The sequence below is a fragment of the Eschrichtius robustus genome, chromosome 15 (assembly GCF_028021215.1).
Source record: "Eschrichtius robustus isolate mEscRob2 chromosome 15, mEscRob2.pri, whole genome shotgun sequence".
Taxonomy (NCBI): Eukaryota; Metazoa; Chordata; class Mammalia; order Artiodactyla; family Eschrichtiidae; genus Eschrichtius; species Eschrichtius robustus.
This window is the reverse complement of record NC_090838.1, coordinates 93,488,251-93,507,616: the sequence shown is the minus strand read 5'-3', so window position 1 is coordinate 93,507,616 and position 19,366 is coordinate 93,488,251. Positions and strand designations below refer to the sequence as shown.

Genomic DNA, 19,366 nt, shown 5'->3' with positions numbered 1-19,366 from the left:
CTAAACCCTTTTTTGGAGAAGTAGAATTCCAGGCAATCTAAAGAATGTGATTTTGGTTAGTTCATACCTATTTTGTCAAAGGAATGTGTGTTTAAATGATACCCGTGGTTACTTTCAGATTGACACAGTTTCTCATGTGGTTTTTAAAATTTTTATACACAATTATACAACCTATTGGCCGATCATTCCAATAGTTTATAGAACCTCGACTACACGGTTTCCCAAACGCATTTTTAAGAAATATGTCTGCTACTCTTAGCAATTATAAGGAACTAATTTGCACTCTTGCTCCTTCTTTTGTGTTTTATCATCTTCATTTTATTTTTTTCCCTATTAAACTTGAAGAGCAAAAACTAAAATACGAAGAAAGAAATTCTTTTTAGCCACTAGTGTAATAAACATTCAACATGCCTGCGATCATAGAACAGAACTCTCTAGTTCCAGCAGCAAATGACTATTTAGCAGACATGAATATCCACGCAGGCTGTACTACCATACACATTTCAGAATTTAGCCCTAGATTTTAAGACTGTGATTATAACCAAACTTTGGGACTATGAAACGTCTTCGTTTATTTGTCGTATGCTGGCATTTATACTGTTTATATATATATATCGTCTTAGCACTGCTCTGTGCTACGAGCACGGAAGCTAATTTGCCATCTCACTCTCCCTGGAGTGCCGGGCTGTATCACCACGTAGACGCCCAATGGCGCCCGGCGTGGATGGACGCACAGACACAGTGAGAGGAGGGGGCCACATCGGCCGCATATAGATTCCCAAAATGCTTACATTTCATCCCAAATACTCAACAGTTCCGTTCCTACTTATCCCACATCCTGGATGAGATCATTTAAACCCAGAGCTCTGTGCTTGGCCCGCGATCAGAACTAATAATATTAATGTCTTTCTGGTCTCTACTTTTCCTCGGTCTATGACAAGAGCCCTTGGGAGCACTGAAACCCTGGGTTTATTTCATATGGAATAAACGTTATAGTGCTGTGTGTCTCTGCATTACTGAAAAACAGCTGAAAATCCGATCTCACCAAAAACTAAAGCTAATTTGGCTAAAACAAGCCCCAAATACACTCAAGGGACAGCTTTCTCTGACTCTGCACCAGCATCAAACTTGCTAATTTTTCCAATGCCAAGTTCTTTACTGTCAGTCGAGAAATGAAGATTTTTATTTAAAGACAAACTAAAGGACAGTGGTGGTGTACGGTTTGAATGCTGGATGTCTTCCAAGAAGTAATATGGTGGGGACTGAGCACACTAATTTTTTCTGTGACATTTAAACTAACTCATTCTTCACATTTAATAAACTTTGAAAGCCACATTGGGCTGGAGGTGGTTTTTTTTTTTTTTTTTGAGGTTTTTTTAATAGATATGAAAGAAAGGAAACCAAAAGTCTATGACAGGCAAAGGTTAAATCGGACTTCTTCTCATTCCATTCTCATGTATTATTTTAACATCTACCGAGAGTGTAATATTAGTAAGAGCCAACCTTATTAGCTCTTCCTGTGAACCAAGCATTATTCTAAGTACTTTACCTGTGTTAACTCATTTAATTTTTATAAAATAAAAACCTTATGAACAAAATACTCCTTTTAGAAGATGTAGCACATATATAGAATGGAATATTACTCAGCCATGAAAAGAAACGAAATTGAGTTATTTGTAGTGAGGTGGATGGACCTAGACTCTGTCATACAGAGTGAAGTTAGTCAGAAAGAGAAACACAAATACCGTATGCTAACACATATATATGGAATCTAAAATTTAAAAAAAAAAAGTTCTGAAGAACCTAGGGGCAGGACAGGAATAAAGACACAGACATAGAGAATGGGCTTGAGGACACGGGGAGGGGGAAGGGTGAGCTGGGACGAAGTGAGAGAGTGACATGGACATATATACACTACCAAATGTGAAATAGATAGCTAGTGGGAAGCAGCCGCATAGCACAGGGAGATCAGCTCGGTGCTTTGTGACCACCTAGAGGGATGGGATAGGGAAGGTGGGAGGGAGACACAAGAGGAAGGGGATATGGGGATATATGTAGACACAGAGCTGATTCACTTTGTTATACAGCAGCAACTGACACACCATCATAAAGCAATTATACTCCAATAAAGATGTTAAAAAAAAAATACTCCTTTTAGCCCCATTGTGCAAAGGAGGACAATAAGTGCTGATTTTCTTGATTAGCTTATGGGGTACCGTGCACACCCATCAGCTACCCCATGGGTGGGGTGAGTGACCGCAGAGAAGCACCAGCCTCTGCCTGGGGAGGGGGGCGGAGCTTCCCCATGGAGCTGACCCTTAACCTGGCGTTACAGGGGGAGGAGGAGGGTCCCTCAGGTCCAGCAGCTCCAGGTGCGGCAACAGAACCGGGGCGGTGGGGAGGCCAGGCGCTGAGCGGGGCTGGGGGTCCCTCTTCCGGGCCGGACCAAGGACTCGGAATTAATCTTGCAGAGCAAGTGGTGGTTTTGAGCAGAAATAACTCAGTCTGTGGATGCAGAGAACAGAGCATAGCTAAGTGGAGAATGAGCAACGGTGGGGGAACCCGGGGCTTTGGGATCTCGGGGAAGCAGATGGGAGGACAGCCGAGGGCAGGGGTCTGTCCCCTGGCGGGGTGGCCTCGGAGGCTTTGCTCCCCGAGGCTTGACCTGGGGACGAGCCCAAGTTGGTTGGGAGGACTGAACGAGAACAGTGCTTGTTCGGGGCCACATATGAAGGATTCATCATGTCAGATCCTGTCCCCCCTGGTACAGACCCGTACCCCTCCCCCTCCAGGCCCTCCCCACCACCGGGCAGTAATAATAACCTAACGAGGTCAGGCACCACTGAAGGTGCAGACCAGCCGGCGCCTTGCCGGCCTTCGCTCCGTCAGCCCCCAGCTCCCGGTCACTGGGGGAGTCACCAGGTCACGCGATGTCATCCGGGGCGGCCAGGGTTCCAGCCCAGGTCCATCTGGCTAACTCGAGCTTCACGCTTGCCCTCTCTACGCAAGCAGGTGTCTGCTTCCCGAGAGCCCATGGCTGCCGGAGGAACTCCCCTTCCCCCGAGCCGCCTGCTTGGAGGGCCTTGCTCCACTCGGAGCTGCCTTGCTGCGTTACTGTCGGGGAATCAACATTAGCAAACCAAGGGGAGCCAGGCTGACACGGCAGAAGAGGTGCCGTGGGGGCCGCGTGAGGACGCAGAGGCGGTGTTTCCGCGGCCCCGCAGCAATCGTGCAGCCAGGGTCCGGTGACGTTGCCCTTTCTCTCACAGGTGCCAAGTTTCCTTGCAGATCCTTTCTCCTCACTCCCCACCGGCCCACAGAGCAACGGACACGGGCCCTTGTCGGCGAGCGAGGACGGAGGGAGAGGGGCAAAGGGGCTTGGCAGGTGCTGAGGGTCGTGTTGGGAGCAGGGCTATGGGGACGGGGGACGGCAGGTAGGGAGGTGGAAGAAGGAGGCCGGACCGGCAGGTGAGGGGCTTGGCCTCCTGGCTAAGGAGCATGGCTGTCTCCCTGGGGGAGTGGAGCCACATGCAGGGCCTGCACTGGCCTGGCCCGGGCTCCCTCCTCCCAGCTGCCGTCCTGCCCCGGGGCACACAGGACGGTGCGGAGGCCGAGTGGAAACTGCCACCTGCTGCCAGGGACAGAGCAGAGAGTCGGGGACTGGCCAGGCTTGTGGCGGGAGTCACCCTGGCTATGCCTGTATCAACACACCCAGCTCTGAGCAGGCCGGCCGAGCACCACAGAGGGCTCTGGCGCATCTGGGCGACTGAAGTATAAAAGCACAAGACTCATGCTACAAAAATACATGGTTAGAAAGGAACTCAGGGAAAGAAACTGAAATCCTTAGATTCAAACCCAGTGTCACTGGTTACGAATGTACTGCTGAATCTGAGGCTCAGTTTCCACGTCTAGAAAATGCTTCTGTTAATTCCCAGAATTTGTGAGACTCGAATGAAGTAATATATGCAAAAACTCTAAATCATTCCCAAATGCAAGCTACTCTGTCCCCAAGGCAGCTGAAGCAAAGAGAATAGCGACACATCCCGTGAGCCAAGCACTTGTGTCCTGGGAGGACCCAGGTGCCGGCAGGGATGCGGGTGGAATGAGGGAAAAGGCGTTGCTCCTTGATGTTATTGCAGATGGAGAGAGACGTGGCCATGCTGGGCTCCTTAACGGGGCGCGTGCCGGGCAAGTGGCACCAAGGAAAGGCCCGTGGACTGACCTGGGGCCCAGGAAATGATGTGCTGGGAAAAACCGACCCACACGGCTTCTGCTGCTGTCAGGTCCTTTCAAGTGACGGGAGATGCAGAAACTTCCCTGGTGGTCCAGTGATTAGAACTCCGCGCTTCCTCTGCTGGGGGCACAGGTTCCATCCCTGGTCAGGGAACTAAGATTCCACAAGCCACACGGTGCCGCCAAAAAAAAAAAAAAAAAGAACAACAACAAAAACAAACAAACAAACAAGGGACAGGAGACACTGCTCGGAGCCACCCCTCCCTGTGGCCTCCTTTGGGACCAGACGAAACTTAGTGCTTTACTCCACGTGCACTTGAGAGAGGCGTGAGATGGGGCACCTGAAACTGCTTTGGCAGCGAATCCAGAAAAGGCGAAACGGACGAAGGTAGAAAGGAGATAAATCGGCGCCTTAGAAACTTGGAAGAGTAGGGAAGGTGCTGATTTCAACTAAAAATAATCCTTAGAAACAAGATCCCCCGCTGTGGAATTTGTTTGTATATCTCGTACCTGACAACGGCTGGCCCCTCGGGAGCAGGCAGGACAGACGCAGCTGGAGCAGATTTGATCCCGGATTTACTGGTGCGAGGAAGACCCAGAGCGGCTTCATCCTGAGGCCAGATGCAGGCCGGAAGCCGACTTTGTAAAGGGAAGCCCATAAAAGTCAGCTGGATTTCATTTCGGGGCCCCGTGCCCTGTGCGCGAGGCCTGCCCCACCCCCAAGGGCGGCAGGAGGAGGGCTGACTTGCAAATCTCGTCTTTGGAAGATCCAGCCATCATCTCCGGCACGGGGAAGAGGGGACCAGCCTTGAAGAAGTCCTGCCGTGCTCTTGTGAGATACGGGTGGCTGGGATTATCCGAATGAAAGTGTGAAAACGGATTTCCAGTTTTTGTATTTTGATGGCGCTAAGCCATTTGAGTCCCATTAAGGGACTCCCATCAGCTGGGCAAATATACTCTAAAGAAGGTCAACACCCAATCTTCCCGACATTCTCAGCACAGTGGGAAGTGTGCTGAGCATTAAAGCTCCTGATATTTACAGTCTGGACTGTACAGAATGACCATTCCTACTGGGCCTGCTTTTGAGAAGGCCCAAAGGAAGAGATATTCATCTTTATCTGACTATTGCCCACAAAGACTACTTGACATAAGAAGTAATTTATGTATTCACATCTGATAACATGAGATGTGTGTAAAAAGTAAGGAAATGGGGGAAAGTTGGAAAGGTTTTCATTTGGTTCAGACACAGTCCCTCCAGATCCAGATTCTCTAGTGTTTAGGTCAAATTTCGCATGTCATTCTCACGTGTCATAGCCCAAGCCACAGCCATTCAACAGACAATGACCGAGCAGGACCAGCTGTGGCTCTGGAGCAGCGATCACATCACTGAGATGCTGAAACACGTCCAGGAAACAGCCTTGTTTGCCCTGCAGGGAAGATCTCTCGGGACAAGGTAGTGTATGTGTTTCCATCCCAGAAAGTACGCCTCTTGGAAAGTGCCCCATGACCAGGGTTGTATGAAAAGGAGGGAGGTAGTGTGTACCACAGGACGAAGATAAGGGAGTGCGTGTGTCAGGAAGCAAGAATTTAAAGATGCAGAAACCTGTAAGTAACCTTGGAGGCTCTCAACCAGAAGAGAGTGACCTGGGGGGTAGGGTCCTGGAAGAAGGTGGGTCTCGGCGACCATTTGCTTCTTCCTCTCAGTTCCCTTCTCCTTTCCACGTCACTCGTTTTGTCATGGTGCTCTGCTTCTCAGTATGTGGTTTCTTCTTGCACCAAATGTATTCTAATTATACAAAGAGCTTGCAGTGCTGCCATCTTCCTATAAAATGACAGACGACAAAATTACCAGAACAGACCTAGTGATATTTTACTTCTCATACCTACACTACAAAGCAAAGAAAATTTCCTTCTTACCTCTTCCGTGGAAGCCTGAAAGGTCCACCAAGTCCTACAATGTATGGAAACACCCCTCCACACACAAATATGGGAGGACTGACATTGTACTTGTAACCTTCTCAGACGTGTTTCCTTAATTGTTGCTTAAGATGCTCCCACACAATGACCTCCCTGGTCTCCCCCATCGCTGTGGTCCATCCCAAGGCTCCGGCTGTGAATAATGGGAGGGGGCTCACGGGGCTCTACTCCGGGGGGGTGAGGCTGGCTGGGGGAGGATGAGGGCAGCCCCTTTAGAAACATGTGGACCCTGCACACTTGAGCTGGGAAATGGTGCCTCTAACAGAGGAAACAGGACGTAGATACTGACATGAGGGAGAGGATGTATTTCCATTTTCACTGTTTCAATGTATTGAGATTAAAGATGATCAAGCATAGAGATGATTTTAAGGTAATGGTATGATGGAAACTATTAACAACAGATTCAAAACAATGAAAATAATGCAGAAAAAAATGTGACGCAGAAACGGGGAGACACAGACCAGGAATGCTGCGGCCTAGGTCTGCAGGTGTTCATGGAGATGTGACTTACTGTCTTCCTTCCTGTCTTGTGGTTATCTTACAGGTAACCTCAGAGGTGAGTGGGTATTATTATTATTAGTAGTAGTAGTAGTAGTAGTAGTAATGTCATGCCTTGGATTAAGGAAGAGGTCCGTCTAGAAGCTTCCGTGGGGCAGTGACATACAGTGGAGCAATAACATGTCAATGGAAAGAGAACACAATGGAGAAAACGAACCCCTCTCAGGGCGATTCCTACACGTTCTCCTAAGGGAAGATGGAATGAACATGTCAATAAACCACCTAGCATCGTGACAGGAGTTAGGTGAGAAAGCTCATCCCCAAAAGGGGACGCTTAAGAAATAGCCAACAGTCTTTACCACTTGCTGAATTGGGTTGGACCAATTAATTTCAGGAGTTTGTTTTGCTGGATGGGGTTTGCTCTTTGGGAACCAGAGCTGAATTATTCAGAGCACTATTAGAGGCGGGGGCCTTTCCCTGTCCTCCCTCTTGGATCCTGTCCCAAACAAAAGTCATCCTCTCTGCTAAAGAGATGGTCCACTAGTACTTAAAGAATATTGGTTTGAAAGAATTGCGGGTCGCCAAGTCTCAGTCAGGATGTGTATATGTGTGTCCACATTCCTGATGCCACGACCGAGTACACAGCTAGCCCCGCAACTCAGTGATATTAGGCGTTAGTGTGGGAGATTGTCGACTACAAGGACTTCTCCAGTTGCAGAATTTCTTCACTGAGAAGTTTTAATAATTTATTGAGACAAATGGACTGAGTTTCTGGAACTGAATTATTCTTGGAAAATCTAGAATATGTGGTCCTCCTACCGGGAGTTTACTGATGTAGTCAAATAGAATCACAAAAGCACTAATCCGACATGCATATCATGCTGCAGAATTGTCACTTTGCTACATAAAATAGATACGTAAGAAGTAGAGAGTTTATATAAATAAAACCAACATTACTTTTGTGACACTAAATCAGAATCTTAGGGTTTTCTCACGTGTCCTCCAATATCTATAGACAGTGTGAATTTTAGTTAATTACCCTCACGTTCCCAAAGCCACATCACTGCCGCTTACACATGGGGAGGTAGAGGGGGTTTGGATTCACTTTTCTCCTACCCATTCCTCGCTCTGGTTCTCCCTGTCGTGTCACAGGCCACACCACTCCCACTAGCTAAAGCCATGACCCAGCTAGCATTACGATCCTAGATGCTAATGTTAAGTATTGAGACTAATATGGAAGCATTCATTTACAACTCGTAAAAGAAAAAAAGCCCTCCTTTCTTTATTGATAAGAGCTTTCCTTTCTCAACCTTGTGAAAAAGTAAAAATATTGTAAACGTTCTACTTCCTTTGGACAATAAGGAATGAAGGGGTTTTTTTTTTTTGGTTTTTGGTTTTCTAAATATCAGAATTGTTTCAAAGATACTCATTAAAGGCTAAATGGAAAAAACGGACTCAGCAAGAAAAGAGATTCTTGCAGATGGGGAGAACCTGACCTCAACACACTGGCAAGAGACTGGTTTGGACTGTTTTGTTTTGTTAGAACACGTGTCAGGGGGCTTCCCTGGCGGTCCAGTGGTTGGGACTCCCAGCTCCCACTGCAGGGGGCACGGGTTCCATCCCTGGTAGGGGAACTAAGATCCTGCAAGCCTGCAGCAAAAAAAAAAAAAAAAAGAGAATGTCTGGTTCTCATTTTCTAAAATTGTTAATTGGCTCAGTTTCAATGCTCTTACGATGGATTCATCCAACACCCAAACAAGCAAAATTACCTAGACTTTTTTTTTTTTTTTAAACAGAATTGCTTTTTCTTTTTTTTTTTTTTTTTTAATTAATTTATTTATTTATTTTTGGCTGTGTTGGGTCTTCGTTTCTGTGCGAGGGCTTTCCCTAGCTGCGGCAAGCGGGGGCCACTCTTCATCGCGGTGCGCGGGCCTCTCGCTATCGCGGCCTCTCCCGTTGCGGAGCACGGGCTCCAGACGCGCAGGCTCAGTAGCTGTGGCTCACGAGCTTAGTTGCTCCGCGGCATGTGGGATCTTCCCAGCCCAGGGCTCGAACCCGTGTCCCCTGCATTGGCAGGCAGATTCTCAACCACTGCGCCACCAGGGAAGCCCCAATTACCTAGACTTTTGTGAACGCATTTTCCGTACAAAGAATCCGTGTGATTGTGCTTTTTCCTCGCTGTTCACCTCTCCATCTCTGAGCACAAGTGCTTTGTCAGGCGACTCACCAACCTGATCGCATAAAATTCAGACTGGAATTTGAGCAGGAAGAAGAAAAGGCCTAAAGTAAGTCGTAACATGTTCATTTCTGGAGAATAGAGGAGGTGACAGACACTGCATTTCAGGAAGAGTGAGACCTCACTCAGGAGCAAACACTGGGGAGAGGAGTGGACACAATTCTTAGGGCTTCAGGTGTGCATACGCTTGCAATTAATAAATACGCACCTAAGTTCTGTACTCGAAATAGATACAACTCCAAGCGCACAAAAACAACACTGAAACGTATCATCATAAGGAAGGTCAATTAAGAGGAAGATGGAGGCATTTAAAGGAAACAGTGTGTCAGCACAAGCAAATCTCTGATTAGATTATGTTTAAAATATAAACAAGGTAAGTGAGGGCCAACAGAAGATTAGCATGAACCCTTACAAGTAGGTAGGCTGAAGTCCAGCGTGAAATGATCTTGGAAAGATGTTGAGGGCAGTGAAAACACTGTTTGATGTTGTTCTGTTTTAATATTTGTGCTCCACTTATTTAACTTCTCAGTTCCTGTTTCCCTTCCAAAAAATAATGCTAATAATAATAATAATAATACCTATCCTATAGCGCTTCCAGAGGATTAAATAACTATCATAGGTACACCACTAAGAACAAAGCCTGACATAAGGATTCAATCAGTGTTATTATTAGCTATTACTGGCACTCTGCTACTCCTATCCATCCAGCTTGTTCCTGGTCTATCATTTATTTATCTTCCATAATAAATTAGTCTCTTCACTGGCTAGAAGTTTGTAATAGATGACCTCTGCAGTTCTTCTCCATCTTTCAACATTCTATAAATGGTTTCAGCATCTCTCTCTATATGCTGTCTCTCGTGCTAGATTATTTGTCCCTTAAGGTCACAGCTCTGTGTTTTAGTTTATTTGATTCCCCAAACTGCCCCACACAGGGCTGGGTACACAGCAAATATTCATCAGATAGTGACTCTGGAACCTATAAGTCCATGTGTAAGTCCTAGATCTGAAGAAGGTAAGTAGAAGGCTAGGTCTGTCAAAATAATTCATTTAAAAAGTTCCTACCTGGGCCAGAAAAATCTCATCCTCATGAGGATGGATGTGGGCGTTTTACGTGAATTATATCGTTGAATCATCTACAAATCCAGGGTTAAATGTCACTATCCGCGTTTACCAATTAATAAAATGGAGACTTACAGAGATTAGGTAACTTGCTCAAGTGCTCATAGCTGGTGTGAGATGAAGCTGAAATCAGATCCCAGGACCGTCTGATGACAAGCCTGTGTTTTACTCACTAGCTCAGACTACATGCATCTATAGTGTGGTAAAAACATGCAGATTGGTATGATCCTTAGCCTCTAACAAAAGGAAATAGGGAAAAGATCACTGTGTTATTTTACGCTAATAAAAATAAAGCTGATGCCTGAGAGTTCTGGCGTCTTATTGCAGGCTGCTGGTGCTCGTGGGGACATGGTGGGTTTTACTCCAGGTCACGGATGACGCTGTCACTGCCTGAACTTGAGCGTGATGACCCTGCCACTGAGGTCAGTAGGTAGGAAGGGATTCAGACTGGGGCGCTGCAGTTAAGAGGTGCTGAGCAGGGCTGGAAATCTGAGCCCAGATCAGAAAGGGTCTCATTAACAGGACAAGGTTGACACATGTAGCATCAGCAAGGACTATAAGGCAATAATGTAAATTGGTACATTATGCATTCCTGACTACAAGTAAAATGGTTTCAAAGCAGAGGGCAGGAACCTCCAGGGTCTTCTTTCTATTGCCTTGGCTCCCAACTAGACAGGTATGTGCTATGAAGGTGAAGGCGCCCAACTGGGCTCATGGACAGCCATTATACACTTTTCAAACGATTGATTCAGGGGTGAAAAAATAGCCCGGATGAAGACGGAAATGTTCTCATACCTGTCCAGCCCTCTGGTCTTCTTTTGCTCCACAACCGTAGTTCTCAAACTGTGATTCACAGGCCCCTGAGAATCCCCAAGGCCCTCTCAAGGGGTCCTCGAAGTCAAAACTATTTCTATGATACTGCTAAAATGTTATTATTGCCAAAGAAAGAGTTGCTAAAATTGGCCCAGATGACGTTTTTTTACCAAAAAAGTGTTTGTTAATTGAGGTGTGCACATTGTTTTTTTAGACATAATGGTATTGCACACTTAATAGACTACAGTATAGTGTTGACATAACTTTTATGTGCACTGGGAAACCAAAGAATTTATGTGACTCTCTTTATTGTGATATTCGCTTTATTGCAGTGGTCTGGAACCAAACTGGCAATATCTGTGAACCAACATTTTTTCTAATGGCCAACACATGAAGTTAGAGATTATGCATGGCTAGAAGACTTATTCAAAGTACAAGATAGACCTGTGGATTTTAATGTAATAGAATACAAAAAGTTCATTCATATGGTTTCCACTTCGACACTGCAACTAATCTCAGACAGCTAACGCTCATCAATTTTCCACGCAGGATCAAAGCATATTACCTACAATTATCTGAAAAGGCTGATAAAAATCCTCCTCCTTTTTCCAGCTAAATATCTGTGGAAGCCCAGATTTTCTTCACTCATTTTAGCCAAAGCAACATAACACAACAGGCTAAACGCAGAAGCCCTGAATGGACAAACCCCAGGTCACCCAGCTAGAGTGTGGACAGATCACACATCCAGGCCTCCAAACTCTCTTCCTTGGACAATTCAGAAAAGCCTTTCCCTGTGTCCACAGACACCCGGTCATCCCTTTCTTTTTTAAAATTTTTTAATTTATTTTTTATTTTTTAAATTTTTATTGGAGTATAATTGCTTTACAGTGTTGTGTTAGTTTCTGCTGTACAGCAAAGTGAATCAGTTATACATATACATATACCCACTCCTTTTTAGATCCTTTTTTCATATAGGCCATTACAGAGTATTGAGTAAAGTTCCCTGTGCTATATAGCAGGTCCTTATGAGTTATCTATTTTATATATAGTAGTGTGTGTATGTCAGTCCCAATCTTCCAATGTATCCCTCCCCACCCCCATTGCCTGGTAACCTTAAGTTTGCTTTCTACATCCATGACTCTACTTCTGCTTTGCAAATAAGTTTATCTGTACCATTTTTCTAGATTCCACATGTAAGCCATATCATATGATATTTGTCTTTCTCTGTCTGACTTACTTCACTTAGTGTGGTAATCTCTAGGTCCATCCATGTTGCTGCAAATGGCAATATTTCGTTCTTTTTTATGGCTGAGTAGTATTCCATTGTATATATAGACCACGTCTTCTTTATCCATTCCTCTGTCGATGGACATTTAGGTTGCTTCCATGTCTTGGCTATGGTAAACAGCGCTGCAGTAAACACCAGGGTGCATGCATCCTTTCAAATTATGGTTTTCTCCGGATATATGCCCAGGAGTGGGATTGCTGGGTCAGGTCCTCCCTTTCCGTTTCCATATCAGAACCCTCTAGAGTACAGAATTGACAAGAAAAGTGTCTCCCTAGGACAGGAGCCAGTAGTTATTCTCAACGCTGTTCTTTTGACCAGGCGGACTTTGGCAAGACTGTTCACACTCCTTGCTTCCTGTCTGCTGCAACAGCGGAGACCACCGCCTCTGAGATGCTGCCTTTTGGGTCCCCGATTACCCGCTTAAATCAGTTATTTCCTATGTGTTCTTCATGTGATACTTTTTCATTTTTTTTCCTACATAAAACATTATTTTTCTATGAAAAACTATGTTCTATTAAAAATGTATTCAGAGTGTAAGAGCTGATGTTGAATTCTTTCATTTGTTTGACCATCTCATTGTTGACTTTGCTTTATTACCAACATGCCTGCTTTTCCCTTTCATATGTATCTAAATCTATAAATGGAGAAACTGAATCATTCACACTGTGATCTCTGAGATCACAATGGGGCATTAAAATACCCTATTTGGATTTGAGGGCGTTTATCACTCAGCTGGGGAGGGGTGGGCAGAAGTCAACCACAATTAAGTTACCATGATGTTAGCATTATTCTGATGTTTGTTTGAGATAACTTCTCAGAAATGTTATTCCTCAGGAAGAGAGTTTGATGTGTGTGTGTCTGTGTGTGTGTGTGTGTGTGTGTGTGTGTGTGTGAGAGAGAGAGAGAGAGAGAGAGAGAGGGGGAGGATCTAAAACAGAAGATTGGGAAGGAATTTTAGAGATTGTTCTACCATGTGACAAAAATACTGGGTTGAACTACATGAAATTCCCAATATTATACAATTTTGGACTTCAGAACTGGCCATTTTATATGATTCAATATAACTGCATTAAAAGTGAAACAGGTGAGAAGTGGGCAGAGGGAGGAGGGGGCCTGGAGTGAGGCAGGACAGGGTTACAAAGTGGAAAATATTGGTGGTCACCCCTGCAGATAGCTCTTGGCCCGGGCAGGGGATTATCTATTCACAATAAGGGTCAAGTCAGTCCAGAAATTTTCTGGGGACTTATTGAGGAAATTCCCCATATAAGAAAGTTCCAGGAGGGCTTCCCTGGTGCTGCAGTGGTTAAGAATCCTCCTGCCAATGCAGGGGACACAGGTTCGAGCCCTGGTCTGGGAAGATCCCACATGCCATGGAGCAACTAAGCCCGTGCACCACAACTACTGAGCCTGCGCTCTAGAGCCTGCGAGCCACAGCTACTGAGCCTGCGAGCCACAACTACGGAAGCCCGAGAGCCACAGCTAGTGAAGCCCCTGCACCTAGAGCCCATGCTCTGCAGCAAGAGAAGCCACCGCAATGAGAAGCCCGCACACCGCAGCAAAGAGTAGCCCCCACTCGCTGCAACTAGAGAAAGCCCACGCGCAGCAACGAAGACCCAACGCAGCCATAAATAAATAAATAATAAGTTTATAAAAAAAAAAGAAAGTTCCAGGAGACTCATTTACTCCTGAAATTGAAGGGTGGATTTAAGGCTCAGGTGGAAAATTTCCCTGTGAATCCTGTGATCTGGGGCTGAGAGAAATACCTAAACCTCAAGGGTGGGGCTGTGATGAGGGAGGAACAGAGCCTCAGAGGGTCAGGTGGATGATGAGGGTTAACAGTGCCTCTGAGACTCACACACACACTCACACACGCGCACACACACTCACATACACGTGCGCGCACACACACACACGCACAACACTCACACACACACACTCACACACACAGCCCTGAAATGCCCCAGAGAGCATGTAACTGGGACCCATCACATAACTGATTCTCAAGCGTCCCCCAGTGAAAGGCCTGGCCGTGAGTGTGCTGGGTGTCAACAAATAAGATAGTTCAGATAAAAGGACAACTGAAAGGTGACAGAGCAGAAATCAGGGCTGTGGGCTTTGAAAGAGATCCCCTTACCCCTCTCCTCACATCCCTGTAGCTGTAGGATGATGGTAGCCAGGAACATCCAGGCTGAGAAAAGGCCATGGAAAGTCGCACGTCCCGGTGAAACAGAGCAGGACCATAGCTATGGTCCTTGCCCTTCTCAAGTTCTCTGCCTGTCTTTTATCTGTGGAAAAACTTTCACCAAAGAATAAGGTTAATCAGAGAAGTGAGAAAATGCAGAAGCAAAGAAAAGCAGTCAAACAGGACAATAGTTTATTATTAAATAATAATAGTTTAGTCAGTAAGCAAAGTCAAGGACCTTTAGTTCCTCCTCAAGGGCTCTCGATAATATTCTGAGCCATATCCTGTGAGCTGCCTTGTAGATACTGAAACCTCCACCCGGTGGAAGAAGTGAACGACATGATGACCAGACTGTAGCCGTGACATAAGCTGCCACAATTCCGAGAACTGGCCTCCAGGAAATGGAAACAAACCGACCCTGGAACTGAAGATGAACGGTACCTAAAACAATCAAGATGCTGCTGGTCAGACCACCGATGACCAAGTTCAAGATGCCTGTCAGAGCTGCCTGTGCTGTTTCTGCACGGAGCCCCCTCCCTCCGCCTATAAAAGCTCTTGCCCCTGATTGTCAGAGGGGCCTCCAAAAAAGCAAACTTTCCTTTCCACCAACCTGGCCTCTTTATTGGCTTCTGAGCAGTAAGCAGCCGGACCCCACTTGCGGTTACACCGGGATCCCTCTCCCCACCTGACCCAAAATTAGATGGCTGTGCAGATGTTGATAAAACCTGCCGGTTGGACCCTAACTCTTCGCTTTTGAGGACTGAACTAGAGTCCTTCAAACAGTGGGCACGAAGAGTACAGACAGCCAGCCTCAGAGTCGCTCAAAATATCTTCCCCAGGGGCCCTCATTAGGTAGCAGGCTGCCCTTTCCAAGAATGTGTTTATCAAAAAGCAACTGGAAACTGTGCTCTCTCTAGAAGTCTGCTAACATGCGACGTGAGATAGCCGCACAGGCCTCTATTTGGAGAGCAGGACTGACTATTTATAATAATAACGGCTCAGGCCGTCAGCTCCCCTCTGGGGCCTGCCTGCCAGCAAGATCAGGACGTCCATTCGCCCCCCAGATAGGCGAAGAGCGCTTTGCTACGAGACCACAGATTCTATCCGCAAGCTCTTCCCTGCAAGGGTGGGCCTGGTTTTTGAAGCAAAAGTTGAATTTCCAGGAAGAAACAGTCAAACGAGTCCCTGACAGGCAGCCAGTCTACCCTCCTGGGGATCCCGCCGTGACGCTTTCATGAGCTCTCCGCCCCTGTGGGGGCAACGGGAGGGGACCAGGCTGGTTCCAACTTCAGGAGCTTCAGGCAGAACACAAGGGAATAAAGACGATTCTGTCCTGGAATTTTCAAACTTCGAAGTCAGGCTTCCGTTGTGTGTTTAAATTTTCTAGCCCAAGGAAGGGACTCTCCCATTCACTGGAAGGGGGGATATTGTGCTCTCCTTCACCAGCTGGTCACTCGCCATTTATGGTTCAGGAATTCTGATCCCAGTTCTGTGTGCAACGAATGATCAAGCCCAAGTTTGTGAAAGTGTACAAGAGAAAATAGTATATCCTGGTAATTCAAAATTACAGACCATCTTACAACAGGACAGGTTTGCCCTTCTGCTTCTGGTCTTGCCAAAAGTGCAAGCACTGGGCCTAAACTGGGTTTTCATTTTCATACTTTCCTTCTTTGAGAGTGAAATCCTTGAAAAGTTTCTAATCTCCGCACACACACCCAGGTGGGTAATGCGCTCACGGGTCCACGGTCTGAAGGGAGCCTTCGTGCACAGTTTATCACCTTGGAAGAACCATCAGCAAAGCAACCGGCTGACAACGTCCAGAATCCAGCTGCCTCTGAAGGGCCCAAGTGGTGTGGATTTGTGAAAGCAATACCCTAGATAACAGGCAATAAAAAGCTGCTGCTTGTTTTAGAGGAGAGTTCAAGTATAATCACAATGAAAACTGCATCATAAATAGGAAGATCCTGGGGTTTCAGCAACTCTATGAAAAGCTGGTATTGCCTGATTGGGACCAGAAGTCCAAAAGTGAAATGTACAGGGACTTCTCTGGTGGCGCAGTGGCTAAGAATCCGCCTGCCAACGCAGGGGACACGGGTTTGATCCCTGGTCCGGGAAGATCCCACATGCTGCGGAGCAACTAAGCCCGTGCACCACAACTACTGAGCCTGTGTGCCACAACTACTGAAGCCCATGCGCCTAGAGCCCGTGCTCCACAACAAGAGAAGCCACCGCAATGAGAAGCCTGCGTGCCGCAACGAGGAATAGCCCCCGCTCGCGGCAACTAGAGAAAGCCCGCGCGCAGCAACGAAGACCCAACGCAGCCAAAAATAAAATTAATTAATTAATTAGTTTTTTAGAAATCAGTTTTTAAAAAGTGACATGTACAAAAACACACATTTCTGAGTAAGGCATCAGTCGCTCTATTTCCGTCTCCTCTTCCCGAAGTCACCAGAATCAATGTCCACTTTATCATCCAGTCTGGAGGCTGGACTGTGTTCCAGGGTTTGGACTTGGGCAAAACTAGGCTTGAATGCCGATTCCATCACTTGTGAGAACTAGTAAATTAACTCTGTAAAATTAAGCATTTTACTTCACCTCCCTGAGCATCAGTTTCTTCATCTGCAAAAGAAGAAAAATAGATCATAAAATTGTAACGAATAAACAAGGTAATCTAAGAGCTTTTCACCCACATGCTGGGCACATAGGAAGAGTTTCATGATGCCAGCGATTCCCCCCCCCCCCCCCTGGTTCTCCACGGGGATAAGCCTTCCAGTTCAGGCAAACCACGTCCGTCTCCTCTTTCTGGAGCTAATGTCTAAGCCTCTTCACCACCCCAGCCTCATTCTCTTCCCTCCCGTTTCTACTCTATACTTCTTTGCCACAATGACAAGCACCATGCTTCCTTGCAAGATGATCTCTGGCAACAAAGAACAAAATGTTAAACTAAGTCAATCCAAGAATATTTATTTTTAAGAACATTTTAGAGTGTAGTACTAGAAGTGTATACTTCAGGCTTTTCAAAATGGAAGTTATAGTTCTTAAAATACTTTTAAAATGTAGTATCAGAACTTTAATAATCAAAATTGAATTACAATGGATCAAAAATGGAATTTGATCTTCTTTTCCAAAGGCAATTTTGGCTTATATAAAATGAGTACTATTATGCTATAAAATAAAGGGGAGATAAAGGGGATTTACCTAAGGCTTCTGAAATCTTGCAGTTTATGAATGTACAATCTCTAATGTAACAGGCAGCAATTAAACCAAGCACTAGAAAACCAGCTCATAAAAATAACAGAAAAAAATGCAGAAGTAGAAGGATTCTTTTTTAAATAGCTAAAATTAATATGCTGAGAGCTAAGGGAAGATACTATATTCATGAAACAAGAATAGGATTCAATGAAAAGGAACATTCAAAGATCAAAACAGTGATTTAAAAAAATAAATTTATGATAGCAAAAATGAAAATTCAGTTTAAAGAGGTTGGAAGTTAAAAATTAAAGAAACTCATAGAAAACAGAATAAAAAGAAAAAAGAAGGAAAAATAGAGAAGGAAAAACTAAGAAAATTCGTGGCTTCATTCGAGATAATAGGTTGCTCTCTCTTTCTCCAGAAAAAGCAAACAGAGAAAATGAAGTTGAGAAAATAATTAAAGAGACCCTTATCTACATCCTGATCTCTCTCAGGTAGATGGATAGCAGGGGTCCAGATGGGAGAAGAAAGTGTTATACAAGGAGAATTCTCTTTTGCCAGGAGTCCTCGGTGAGTTCTCCAACATCCTGGAACAAAACCAATTACCTCTTGGGTCAATTACAAGCAAAATGGAGATGGCATGGGTGACAAAGAAACACAACAAGAAATCAGGCAGAAGAAAGGGCAAGAAAGCTCCTTCTGGTTCAAACTTCCCATTTCTTGAAGCCCTCACCATTCCTACATACCAGTCACCACATCGGGATCTACCGAACAGAAAGAACTGCCGAGAGGAGATCAAGGAAATTATGGGTGGGAGGGTCGTCCCACCACAGCACTCCAGGAGACACCGTTAACCTCACAGTCACGGAAATCATGCCCTCTGGTCTTGAGCAGTGCACAACCCACACAGCCGGTCATGGTGGTCCTGGGGTGGCCAGAACGCTGGTCAAGTGAAGGTTTTCTTTATACCTGCTCAGAAATAAGGAGGGAGAGATTAGTATCAAAGTCCCAGAAAAACAACAGCAGTAACAACAACCAGCTACCTCAAAACATATTCAAACTTAAGATGTCCCTACTTTGCTAGACTGTTCTAAGTTACTTTGTACTATCCTAATCTCGGGGTCAATTGTACACAGAGACCCAGACTAACTACGCACCTGTATCATGTTTCTAATGAGTGAATATCTAACCATGTGCCTTAGTCTCCAAATGCCAGGCTTGGGAAACCTGGTGGCTGGGTTTTATTTATGGTGCCCTGTCCAGAACTCGTTCGGGGGTTCTGCTATGAGGAAAAGAGCAAGTGGAGTCAAGAGGGTCGTGGGTAACAGGGAGGAGGTGGGAGGCCAAAGGTGCTGACAGCCGAGAAGGGGCGGTGAGCATGTCTCAGGGCCAGCACAGACCCCGCACACCTGTCTATTTTTATACAGCACTTAGCTGCCGTGTCACTGAGTCCCCAAAGCCTATTTTAAGAGATTCCACTTCAATGACTGATACGAAAAAACATGCAAATTCTGCCAAATGACTTCACGGAAAGGAGGTCTGGGGCAGCTTTCATCGCTGGAAAAGCAGAAATAACGCCTCCCTGCAAGTGTGTGGACATCAAGGGACCTAGTGAGACCATCATCAAAGGAAAAGAGGCCCTGGGAAGCAGGCTCCCTGTGTCCTGTGACACGCTTTTGTAATTTTGTCACTACAGGAGTCCTGTAATATACCTCCTCACCCTTCCCCAGCATAGGTGAAGCGTCTGTTGCTTTTATTTTCCTGTTACTTTTTAGCCTTTCTTCGTAAGTGGTCCATCTTTGGGGGCAAAGATTTTATATTTATAAGA

The 19,366-nt window shown here is 45.6% G+C and overlaps 2 long non-coding RNA genes across 2 annotated transcripts; both read right to left on the bottom strand.

Annotated features, from left to right (window-relative positions):
• Positions 1-1,119: 1,119 nt before the first annotated feature.
• Positions 1,120-4,896, bottom strand: LOC137777793 (uncharacterized). The gene is made up of 3 exons (XR_011076628.1): positions 4,744-4,896; positions 4,223-4,354; positions 1,120-2,505 (listed from the first exon to the last, which is right to left on the bottom strand). It is a non-coding gene; the product is annotated as an uncharacterized lncRNA (long non-coding RNA).
• Positions 4,897-16,674: 11,778 nt separating this feature from the next.
• LOC137777291 (uncharacterized) lies at positions 16,675-18,363 on the bottom strand. The gene is made up of 2 exons (XR_011076489.1): positions 18,285-18,363; positions 16,675-16,965 (listed from the first exon to the last, which is right to left on the bottom strand). It is a non-coding gene; the product is annotated as an uncharacterized lncRNA (long non-coding RNA).
• Between the last annotated feature and the right edge of the window lie 1,003 nt (positions 18,364-19,366).